Source organism: Podarcis vaucheri, assembly GCF_965113315.1.
Source record: "Podarcis vaucheri genome assembly, chromosome: 8".
NCBI classification, from domain to species: Eukaryota; Metazoa; Chordata; class Lepidosauria; order Squamata; family Lacertidae; genus Podarcis; species Podarcis vaucheri.
Genome location: NC_138766.1, coordinates 50,233,115 through 50,246,438, shown reverse-complemented (window position 1 = coordinate 50,246,438; position 13,324 = coordinate 50,233,115).

Here is a 13,324-nt window from a genome sequence, read left to right as displayed (position 1 = left end):
CAGCAGCCAGCGTGATCCTCACTTTCAAAGTCCCTGATGAGGCAGAGGAGAGCAGATCCTTCCCCACCCTAGCAATGAGAGATGGGGCTTCCTTTAGTTCCCCCAAACAGCTTCCTCCCCATTGCAACCACACACCCTCCAACCCAGCAATCAACTATGGGGCAAGCTGGAAGGAACACAGTTCACGTGGTGCTCCTCTACCCCTTCTGGAACAGTGTGCCATTGCAGTGGAGTCTCAGAGAGAACCCTTCCCATACCTAACTTCCCTTGTATTCTGAGGGTCATTTTTGGTGCTTAAGAGACATGAATGAGCACAAATATATGGCAGCCACCTGCTCTCCAGGCTTAGGATCATAGCAGCTGAAATGCAACAGCAAAAGTCACTGCATTCCCCTCCTTTGGCCATGTCTGCAAGCAAATATGTGATGATAGTGACAGTTTTCTTGAGTAGCAAAGTAAGATGGGAAGTGACAATGCCAGTCCTGATCTGAGGTTTCCCCCCCTCCTCTTATAGCCAACTAAGCCCAAGAGGATCTGCAGTTTCGACATTACAGAAAGGGAAGGGATGGCAGGAACCTTTTGAGAACACAAAGCACTAATAAACAGTGCAGTACTCTTCAGCATCTTGAGATTGCCTCTCCATTCTTATCATTTCTGTTGGATGCATTCCATTTTTGTGAGAACATAAGAGCAGTGGCAATAATGGGAGACCCATGTAATGTCACATTTGTCAGCATGCGTTTGAATCCCACCTTCTTACTCATTGCTGTGATGAAGAAGCCTGCCTTTCTTGGCCTGAGCAGGGAGAGACTATGGCAGTGTGTGTGTGTGTGTGTGTGTGTGTGTGTCCAGAAGCCAGATGTGCACACGAAACAAGGTTGGACTAATAAAGCAATTAATCTGTACATATTTGTGCCATTCCAACCATTTTTAGAAATGAGCTGAAATCCTGCTTAAATTATATAACTTTCAGTTTTCCAGCTTCTGAAAAACTCCTGGAGGGCTACAAATTCCCCATTCCTGACTTAAAGCGAAGGTCTGGTGAGCAAAAACTAAATATGAAATTTTAAAATTTGGCCTAATCTAATAATTGTACCCTCTTCACTAAAACCATGGTGGTCATTTGAATCTGCGAAGATGATCTAAAATTACTAACAGCAGTAAACAAGTGTTGATCTTGATGTAGCTACACTTTCATATCAAACAAAAGCTTGATTCCTGGAACTTTAGTGTTGGGATAGCTGCATTCTGATATCTTTAGATAGTTATGTATAATAATAATAATAATAATTTATTATTTATACCCTGCCCATCTGGCTGGGTTTCCCCAGCCACTCTGGGTGGCTTCCAAAAGAATATTAAAATACTATGATACATGTATCATATTATTACATGTATTACATTAATACATGTATCATACATGTATTGAGAGCTCCCTGTACCATTAAATGGCATAGTGTAAATTCGCAAAGATGCAGCAAAATGTAACTCTGTGTTTAAAAATTGCTATTCCTTTTCATGCCTGTTCTTGTCAATATGCGCTCTTTGCCTGTAGGGAAAAGTGGCAAATAGGTATGGACAGTGCTTCCCAAACCATATGCCACCCAATCTTGGAGGCAAGCATTACCTGTCTTTATTGAGACAGGTTTATGGAAAGGACCAGATCTGGCATTGTTCCATCTGGATTAGATCTGTTATCCTACACAGCTGGTTCTGAATCTTCTAAGAACTTGAGGTGACGCCTGGTCTTGTTCATAGCCCACAGATGCATTACCCTTTCCTTGATGAGATTCAGGATGCTTCCAGATGACCTGCTTGATGAGCATTGATCCTGATTCAAAGCTGGAGTTTATTGTGCTTTAAGTGCTACCCCTCACTTTATAGTGCCTCTTTCCATCACTTTCCTCATTACAAAAAGTCCAGTCTTTTGGGGAAGATCTCCCAATCCACTACAATTTTGCATTTGCCAGCATGTGTTTGAATCCCACCTGAAACTAGTGACAGTCTGGGAGCCTCCTTAGGCTTGCTGACAAGTATGGACACATGCTGATAATAGATGGCAGTCTTGTCTGGTACATGGATGGCTTTTGAGCACAGAGATTCTATTAGGATTCTATCAGGACTTCCTGTCCTTCTTGTGTGCAGAAGTACATTATATCTGGGGCAAATCAGAAGAATAAATGTTGGCACTGATTTCACAATAATAATGGCAGTTTGTAAAACATTGTGTTCAGGGAAGGGCTTTTTCATGTTCCCCTTTGGAGTTTCCCTTTGTCTTCTAATTTACTCTGCTTCCTGCTCTCCTCTTTGTTCCCCACATAGCTGCTAACAAGTTCATGTAGACACAGATCCACATGTTTTGTGAAGGAGGCAGGGAACATACAGGAATCTGAAGTCCCATCCAAGCCTACAGAAGTTTTAAGTGTACTTAGAATTTGAAAATTTTAAAAGCTGAAAATTGCAGCAATACTGTATTGCCTCATTGCTAAAACATAGGCAAGCAGGCAGAAATGGGAACAGTAAACTGAATTTGCTAACAAATCAGTATTTTAAAAATTCTCTAAAAGTTACTGTAATAATAGTCTTAAGTAGTTCGAACATATGTCTCCAGTCAAAATGTGGCAGGCTGAATCAACCCTGGCGATCAATGGGGTGACAGATGTCGCAGCCAGATCGCCCTCACATCCATTGATTTGATTTGATGGCAGGTCAGTGGGACAAAATTCAGGTGCTTGTTTATCTCTGGTAAGAGAGTTCAAGATTGTGACCTGCCTCCATCTCATATTTTGAAAGAATTCACTCTAGAGTAATGCATAGGACTGTTTGCATGTCACAGAAAGCAATAAAAGAAATAGCAATGCTCTTTTTGTGCTTCTGAGATCATGCATTAAGTGAAAAAAACGTACCTCTCCTCATTGAAGAGAGTAGTTTCACCTTCTGGCATCTTTGTCTTTAATTGCATTCTGTAATTTGGGAGAGATGCTTTATGTAAATGACAATTCTTATTGTCAAACTAATAGTGCTTCTTTAAACTAGCTTTCATTAAATCTTCATTTTACCTTGATGCACCAAACCACCTATAGTTTTATGTGCAAGTAGTTTAATTCATGCAAACAAATAAGGCACATGCAAAAGAACAATTGTTTGTGCAGACTACAAAATCCATGATGTGGCGCTGTCTTAACCAAACATACAAATTACAGTTTATGCAATAACACTACGGTGTGGTGCAACAGCAAGTAAAATACAACATCCAGAAGAACATTCATTGGTTAGAAGGAGGACTTAATCCCTGAATCAATGATTCTGCTAAAACTTGTGCTATGTAAGCAATTCATGTAAATTTGCAGGTAAATGCTGATCTATATATCTGGCATCAGACTGAAAACTCAGCCACTGCTGCTGTTATTATTTCTTAAGTCCAGATAGATGCTGCAGGTTCACTTAGGGTGCCCTCTCCTTTCCCAGAGAAAACCCTTTATTTGGTGTTAAATTTAAGCAAGCATTACTTTGGAGAAACCCCAAATTGTTGTTTGCTGTGATTGAGAGATAAAGAGTGGTTTTCCCCTGGGGAAAGCCGTGAGATAAGAGGAAGTATGGATGAGCCCTTCGTTATGAGGGCAGCCTGGGTATTTTTAGTTGCAGGAGCCAAAAAGTGGATGCTGGCCATACTTTCTTCATGCCACAGAATGAGTCCTATATAGCCATGTTAGCCTTTTTTAAAGAATGCATTTGAGCAGAAACGAAGAGTCTCATGGGTACTGCCAAGCCATCCTATGATTCATAGTACACATGGGCCAGACTTGAAAGCAAAAATCACACTAAACATTTCTTATGCAAATGTTTTAAGACACGGGAGTAACGTGCAAAAGCATAGTGCGAAATCACCACTATTCACTTTCAGTGCATCTCCTTTCTTCCCCAAGCATCCTTTTTGCCAAAGGAAACAAGCTCTCCCAGGGAAAGCTTAAGAGATGCTTGCTGCTTTCTTTCTGCCAAAGCTGTTCTGCTTGCTGAGCGGTGTGAATATGCTGAACGAGAGAATCTGGGTACTTGTCAGTGCTTGGACTTTCCATTCATTCACATTTATTATGCCTAGACTATGTACCTTGGCACAGAAGCAAAATCCTGGGATCAAACCATTGTGGGGCTTCACAGAAAATTCTTTTGCTGCAGTTAGAGGTAGCAAGAAATGCCAGCCTTTTCAGTCCTGGCAACCACCATTTACTAGAAGGCCATGAAAGGCCTCTCACTCTCTTTCTGCCTCTTAACCACAGAACAGTACCCTTTTCATGTTAAAAGGCCTCTGAAGTAATTGGAAGTTCTAAGTATCCTTGGGAAGGAAATATGCCTTCTCTTCCTTTTCTTAGTTCTTGCTTCAGTTCTTCACATTCCACACAAATTGAACTTATTCAAAAGTCAAGTATTTCCCTAGCCTGCATTTATTCTGTGGGCACCTTGGACTCCACCTCCTTAATGATAAAAGACTCATTGGGGGCTTCCAAGCAGCTGAAACAAACCTTTTTACCCTGAGTTGAATCTGTGTAGTGTGTATTCAGAAACACTCTGAAAATACACTGTCCCCCCAAAAAAAATTTCATTCAGTCCATTCCCAGCCCTCCACTTTTTGCAAGTTAAAGATAGTTGGCCCCACATTATCTGTCTTTTAATGGAAGATACCCATCTGGTCACTGTGCTTTCTGTTAGTTTTGCAGCCTTGTGCCACACTCTTGCTAAATCTCAGATCCCTTGAGCATGAATAATTTTGAACAACTACATGTGACCACAACCATTCAAAAGTCACCAGGTTTGTGAAAAATATAATGTACTCTTCAGAAGACTAAAGGACTCCATATCCAACATGGATTTCTCTCTCCTCTCCTCACCGTAGTACCTGTGCCCTGCAAGCAGCCTTTCCTGGAGTTCAAGGGACCTTTCAGGAAAGGCCTGGAATGTGATAAGTAAGGCTACAGTGTGTCAATGAGAACTGGGTGAGGACAGCTTGAGTGAACAGAGCTTCTGGTATGGAAGCTGTTTCTGTCCATCCCCACCCCTGTTTCCACCTCCCAATACAGCCCCCCACAACTCTATGCCAGGCCCCTAGGCACACCAATTGTTGAGGCGGAGCATAAGCAACATCAGGATGTCGAGCAACGACATTGTGTTGGGCCCCCTCAATGTTCTTTGGAAGATGGCGCTTCCGCTTAAGCCTTTCTTGAAGGTCAACCAACTGCCATGAGAGACTTATTGAGTGATGTAGGGAGCTGAGGTCAGAGTGGCATTCCGCTCATGTTACCATTAGGATACAATCCTATTCAGAATGGAATTAAGAACGCATATTTAGTTTTTGTAATCTAATTTCAAAAAGAGACAAACACCTCACCTCTGCTAACTGGAATAGTGTTGCTTTCCTTTCATGTTGTCCTGTGAAGTTAAACATTTGAGTCATTGGTGGTGATGTTTTAGGAATGGCACAACTCATTCTGGGTTGGCAAAGAGAGAAGTTTTAGTTAACCACAAAGGAGCTAGCAAAACACCTCTAGGTCATCAAAGTTCAGGTACTGCCGGGAAAGTCTCTGATTAACAGTTTTAGCATTCTTGATCTCCAAATGATTCTTTAACAAAACCAGTTTGCTTCCTAATCATGTTTTGCTTTGTTTTCACTATTCCTAACTGGCAGCTTTTCTTTCTCTGCTGTCACCAATAAGATGTTTTAAAACAGGGTTGCTGTTGTCTTCTGGAGAAAAAAATATATTACCGGTAATCATTCACCGACTCTTCTTCCCACTTCCAGTTGTAAAGGCTTCACAACTGGAGGCTTATAGATAATTGTTTCAGTGATGCGTGTAGTTGAAAAGAATCTAACTTTGGCTCTGCAGTGTTCATGGTAGTAAAAACTCAGCATTGGCAGTCAAGTAAGCAGATGGGCAATTTAAATGGGAAAGGAGACAGGCCTAGTGAACAACTGACATGTTAAGATGTTTGTGTAGAGGGGACAATGTAGTGGAAAAGCCCACCATATTTGCCATCCTATTTGGTCTAGTTTTTATTCAGGCTAGTTAAAAGCCACTTTTCAGCGTCTTGAAAGGCTAAAGCATTTAGTTAAGTTCCTCCTTTACTAGGGGGAAGACATGGTTTTGTGACTGACTGAAAAAAGCCTTCTTTATTGGGTGGGTGTGAAAACATTGCTTAAATGTTATTTAAAGCCTTGCACCAGTTGTATTTTACCCTGCTTTGCATTTTCCTTAATGCTCCTGCAAGAACCAGCCCCCAACAGTATGATTTGAAATCCCAGCTTCTGTCTGCATAAACCCACTGACAGAGGAAGGGGGTGAAGCCCGCCCAGGTGTCATCCCTGAGGGGGGTGACATCGCCTCCCTGGGATGCTCGCCCCACCATGCGGGCGGCTAGCCCCGCCTCCCAGTGCACAGCATGTGCACCACTCCAGGTGCCAGAGCAGCTAGCTCCGCCTCTGCATATACCCATGCACACACACACACCTTGTTTCTTTACAAATCTCTTTAGCTGTGTGTTGCCCAGTCTCTGAAGAATTTACTTAAAGAGCATAAGGGTAAAAGCTTATACAATGGTGGGCAGTGGTGCCACCAGGGCAGATCTGTGGGGTGGAAGATCGGGGCCCCACTCTGCAGAATGAATCAGAAGAACCCCCTAACAAAGCAGGGCTACCTCCTATGTTTTGTTGCATAATTTAATTATGAATATTTGTGTTTTGATGCTTGTGTCATTGGGTTTTATGCTTGTACACCACTAAGAGGCCTATTTTGGCGTTAAGCAGTATACAGATACAGTAAATGCTTCTCAAAAGTTTGATTTTGTTTATTGCAAGATCAGAAATAGTATCTATTCTTCTGGCTAAACTAAAATGTTGTAAATAAAAATAGACTGGTGTTCTGAAGAAAGATGGAGTTTGCAGTCTTGAACTTAGCCTTAGATTGCCCCACAAAGCAGCTTCTTGTATACCTGGCTTTAGAGAAGGAATTCCTGTGACAACCTGAAATGTGAAAACTGTGGCACTTCAATTGTGTTAGATGCTCTTGTGTGGAAACAGTGGTCCAATGCAGTGTGAATCCAGCTCCTGCACACTTACACAAATTCCTGGTAATTGAAGGAGCTTCTCTCCCCATATATGCCAATCTGTGTATTGAGATCTGCTGGGGCAGCCCTGCTGATGCCAACTTTAACCACAGCTCATGCCGTGGTGACACATAGCAGGGCCTTCTCAGACTTGGCACCCTAATATTGTAATTCCCTCCTGATTGGAATATATATACAGTATATATATCCCTTGTTCTTGGGACGCGGGTGGCGCTGTGGGTAAAAGCCTCAGCGCCTAGGGCTTGCCAATCGAAAGGCTGGCGGTTCGAATCCCCGCGGCGGGGTGCGCTCCCACTGCTCGGTCCCAGCGCCTGCCAACCTAGCAGTTCGAAAGCACCCCCGGGTGCAAGTAGATAAATAGGTACCGCTTACCAGCGGGAAGGTAAATGGCGTTCCGTGTGCTGCGCTGGTTCGCCAGATGCAGCTTTGTCACGCTGGCCACATGACCCGGAAGTGTCTGCGGACAGCGCTGGCCCCCGGCCTATAGATGTGAGATGGGCGCACAAACCCCAGAGTCTGTCAAGACTGGCCCGTTCGGGCAGCGGTACCTTTACCTTTCCCTTATCCCTTGTTCTTATCATTTTGCTGCCAGTTGCTCAGCCTGACCCTTGGAAGGTCACAATATGATCTGTGGTTGCTTTGTGACTATACTGGTATGTTGTCCTGCTGTTGGTCTTTTCTGTATTATCATAGTTCTCGGGTTAAAATGCTGATATCTTTTTTTGCATTTTAATATAAATTGTTCAGCACCCTGGGAACTTTGGTTGAAGGGTGAGCTTAAAATAATGATAGGTTGATAAGAAAAAATGACTGGACTGAAATGTGCAGAATGAGAGAATCTATACACCCTGAGCTGTGTGTTGGATGTGCTCTTATATTAAACACCTATCTAATAAAGCACTCTTGCCTTAAGTGCCACAGCAACTGTAGCGATTCGTTTTGGGAATTGCACACCCCATTGCTAAATTACTTGGCTACTTATCTTGCAGGTTTTGTTCTTCCATTGTAACACTTTCCATCTGTTTCCACATTGTCCATTTTATTTGGTTTACAATTTGTTCTTCCATAGCAATTTCTTCTTTAACAATACACATACACACACACACACACACACACACACACACACACACACTTCGGACTGGCAAATTACTTTCACGCCAGCTAAGGAAACAAACCATTCTGCCATATTAAAGGTTTTTCTTAAACACTGCAACAAAATCTGGAGGGACTTGTTCAAATGAATTGCCATGTTGTATTTTCTAGTCCCCTAGCATGGGATTATGTGTGCAGCTTCTGTGGGGAGAAGGTGTGCATGTGCTGGAGAACGATGGTAAAACTAAACCCCCTGGATGATGGCCAGCAGCAATGTCAAAATCCCTTGACTGATTTCCCCTGATCTAAATGTCAGGGGACGAAGCATCTAGTACTGACCCAGCTAAGATTACAGTGTTGTAAATCTGTTGTTATTATGGATCTGGGAAGATTCAGTTTACGACAAAAGCTGGAGCAGTGCTTGGTGTGTTTTAAATCTGAGACAGAATACTATGCATCTTTATTGTGAGATTTGTTTGCTTTAAAAATGTGAAAGATAAGGATCTGCTTTGGACTACCAAAGTCCTATATATTCTGACCGGGGATGGCCCTTCCCAGAATCTGAAACCTTCATAGAAGCATGTGTTCTACCAATATGGACAGACGCCAAGTATGCACACAGCTGTGTCTCCCTACAGTCAATGAGGATGCTGTTGTACCATCTGATTTGAAAGACTGGGTCTCTGTTGAGGAAAAATACATCATTAGATTCCCACCCTTGTGGATAATTTAAGATCTCTGTCCAATCTGCCATTTTAAGCAAGGTGTTTGGATGAGTTGTAGCACCTCAACTCCAGGCTGTCTAAGATGATACTGATTACTTGGATCCTTTCCAGTGTTTGCTACAGGCCCAGTTTCAGGAATGAAACAGCTTTGGTCACCTTGGTGGCCAGTCTTCATCAGGAGGAAAGTGTCTCTGCTGGCTCTGCTAGGGTGCAGCAGCTTTCGCTACCATTTATCACAATGTCTATTTGAGACATTCAGTGCTTACTTGAAATGACAGAAGAGAGCTGTAAAGTCCTCGTGGCTCACAAGGAGACCCCCCCCCTGAGCCTGATGTCCAGAAAAAAAAAGACTCTAAGGACTCCAAAATGGCACACAGGAGCTCTCACTGCTAACATGCTACCTGACAGGGACTGGGTAGAGAAGGAATGGTGGAGACCATCTCCCCATCCTGACCCTTCCAGGGAGGAGGAAAGGTAAGACAGTATAGATTTACAACAGGGGTTTGAGGGATGTAGCAGCTCAGAGGCAGATGAGGGGGAAAGCTGGGAAATCATGGGAGAGCCAGGACAACACCCAGCTGAAATGTTGTTGCTAGAAAGCATTCCAGACCCTCCATCTCCCAGAACCCAGTGAACCTTAAAAGTAGGAGAATAAAGAGCTCAAAGACAGAGGGCATGTAGCAGCACCTGTAGAGAAGATGATGAGAATGACTAATGAGGAAATGGGAGAGATGGGGAGGGGGAGATTCACTTGCGACAATGCCATTATATCCAAGAAGCTGGGTTCTATAGCCTCTCTCTGTAAAGACTGAAATAAAAAAGGACGGTAATTATACTTTCTTGGGCAACCAGCCGGGAGCTGCCAGTAGCATCTTGACACTTCCCTGCTCAACAGCTGTTGGGTGGGAAGCTATATTTACTAGGCTGGGCTCCCTACTTATGTGCATTTCACTTATGCACACTGGGACCCGGAAAGTGATCCCCACGTAAGTAGAGAATCGCTGCTTCAAGGATCTTTGGAAAGGGCCATCGCTCAGTGGCAGAGTACATGCTTTGCACACAGAAAGTTCCCAGGTTCAATCCCTGGTGTTCCCAGGAAGGGCTAGGAATAACTTTTGCTGGAAAGCTGCTGCCAGTGACCTCAATGGGTGAATGGTCTGACTTGGTGGATGGCAGGCTTCTGTTTTCAAACATAAGGAACAAAGCAGATGAGCCACTGGAAAAATCCTGGCCTTTCCTTTTACAAAAAAGACAGACAGACAGACAAAGAAAAAATACCTGCAAGAGACTTTGATTTTGTTTGGAGTAACAGCCCTTTAGGGATGAGCTGCATGACCCTTTGCCCCAGGCTATTTTCTTGCTCTAAATATCCCCTCCCCAAAATTAGCAGCATGGAGGAACAAGGGGGATGCAGGAATTATATTGGTACCTACATTTTTGTCCAGCACGCTAACAGCATCTTTCAAGTAGATGTACATATATGTAATTGATATTGAGGGAAGTGACAAGGGGAAGACAAGGGATAAAGACATGCACACCAAGACTGTTGCACAGGTTGGTAGTTCCCAATATATTTGGGGTGGGGTTGTTTTTGAAGGCATTTTTTTTTTTTTTTTGTACATTGATTCCCGAGCAAAAACTGCTTGGGAAAGCAGTCATGCTGCAGCTCACCAAAGCAAACTTGAAAAGGGCCTGCATATATAAAAGCACAGCCTTCTGTTGATAAAGAAACAGTCTGAGAACTGTCAAGCAGTCTCTCCCCCCCCCCCTTCTGCTTCTTGGAAAAGCGTTATGCACCTGTCTCTCCAGTGCTGTTGCTCCATTCAAACTGAAGTCTCTTGCCGCTGCTTCAATGTGTGTTTTTTTTGTTTTTTTAAAAGGTAATCTGACCCTCGATCTCCTGCATCACATCTGTTTTGGCCCTAACAAGGGAAGACTAGGAGAGAGAAAAGGGAGATGAGGCAGCGGTGGAGGAAGCCACTCGGATTCCTAGGGTAGCACACCCAGGGGCGGGGCGAGCCAGCCATAGGGGCGGGGACTCACCATGGGGCCTCCAGAGTCTGCCTGCCTCCTCCCACTGCCTGCCCTACAGCTGGGGGGGGCAGTGGGCGGACCGTTTGGGCAGCATGGAGCCTATGGTCACCCAAGCCACTGAGTCTCTCCCAGGAGAGTCACATGGCTCGGGTGTGCTGAAGGCCTCGCAGTGAGTGCTGCCCGGCATTTTGTCACACACACCCCTCAGTGATGACACCCAGGATGACTTCACCCCCCTTCCTCCGCCCCTGAGTTGAGGTGCAGGCAATGTTAACCCACAACAGAGAGCAGAGGAGCAGAAGAGGCAAAGCGGGGTATCAAACAAGAGATGGGTGTGAGAAAATGCATTGCACTTACATGTGCTTCAACTTCAATTCCACTAAAGATGATAACTTGAAGATTAAGCCTAACAGGAAATATAAGCTTTCAGAATAAATTTAAAGGCAGAAGGGAAGCTGTAGGCAGAGCTAGCCCACTCAGGAGGTGAGGTGAAGCAACTGCCTCAGACAGCAAGATCCACAGTGGCAACAGATCCGGATGTTGATCTTTATTCCCCCTCTGTTCATGATGTAGATGTTCACTCGCTCCTTTTTCCCTGGTGGGGAGGAGGAATCATTTTGTGATTTGCCTCAGGTGCTGAAATGTATTGGGCCAGCCCTGGCTTTTGGCATCACCTAAGTGTCTTGAAAGGGTTGTTAGTGTCAAAAAAAAAAAAAGGTGCCCAATTCTGCCACTTTATTTAATCTAGATTTTCCCTTTCAATGAAAATCCAATTAGTCTTATTTAAAAAAGAAAATGAAAGAAAAGAATGTCTACTGCCATTGTCCCTTTTTGCAATATCTTAATGGCCAATTTGCAATATTAAGCTCCTGTCTAGAAGCACCTCAATGCTGTGAAGTAAAGCTATCCATTTCTCAGCTTTGCACAATCCAAGCAGGGGGAGTCTGAGTCTTAATTATCTCAGTCATGGGTGCAATGTAGGAACACGTTGCCTTGGATCTGTTTCAGTTCGTTCTGCCCAATGATGTGGAAAACTCCTCTTGCATGTTTGAGAACTGTCACCTGTTCTGTGGATCCTTACCCTTCCTAGGTAATTAAATTTGCCAGCTATGGGCTTAGTTTATTTTATCAATTTATTTGATTGATTTCACACCTGCCTTTTACAGTAAGGCTTGACTTCTGCACCTCAGCAGTGGATAATGTTTCTCTGGTGGGAGGGTATTGTCCCTACTGCTTTTTTTAAAAAGCAATGATTAGATATATTTTAAAGAAAATCAAATTTTGATCTTTTGATCTTGGATAACCATTGTTCAATTACTCAGGTTTCATTCCTGAGTATAATATTGGAAAGTGTCATTTTGGATTATATTAATTGGCTCAGCTCCAGTCAGGTGTCTGGCCTGTCTTTTCTTTTTATCCTGGTGGATGATTTATGCTCGGGGGCGGAGGAAGGGGGATGCGGTGGGTGTCACCACTGAGGGGGGTGACAAAATGCCGGGTGGCACTCACTGCAGGCCTGGAGCGTGCCCGAGCCATGTGTCTCTCTTGGGAGAGACAGGGTGGCTTGGGAGCACTGCAGGCTCCGCGCTGCCCAAATGGTTGCCCGCTGCCTCCCCCCAGCTGTAGGGCGGCTGAGTGGGAGGAGGCAGGCAGACTCCGGAGGCCCCACGGTGTGCCCCTATGTCACCCGAGTGGCTTCCTCCACCACTCCTTATGCTGGCATGGGAGTACAGTCCTATAATTCAGCAGTCTAGAACACTTCGTCCACAGGCCTGATTAGGCCCATTAAGGGTTCTAATTTGTCCCATTTTCCCCACACCATGTGACCTGTCCTACACTTGATGATGACAATAAGGGAATAATAAATAAATAAATAAATAAATAACCACAGGTTTAGGGCAGAGAAAGACATGACTCCCTACTAAAAGATCAGGTGCTGCCTGATCAGTTGATTGATGGTGCCTTGGTGACTACAATTTGATTTCAGACCCATGGACAAAGGAAAACGTCATGGTGACATCAAGTGCTTAGTCCCACCCACTGGTGAAAATGGCCTGTGGAAGTGCGGGGGGGGGAGGTCACGATCAGACTTGCAGGCTGGGACCAATTTCTCACCCCTGAATTACCTTCTCATGGGCCTTGCAGCTCAGCTTCACTGTAGTCGTTGTTGCTCTGGTTACATCCAGATTAATCTGTGATGCAGTCTCTACAGGGCTGCTGTTGAACACAGTTTGGAAACTTCCACTGGTGGTGAATATGGCAACCTGTCTATGCTTGCAGATGCTCCATTGTTGACCATTTAAAAAAAAATGTTTCTTTAAATCTGCTTTTCATTGAATATTTTTGTAGGTCTAAAA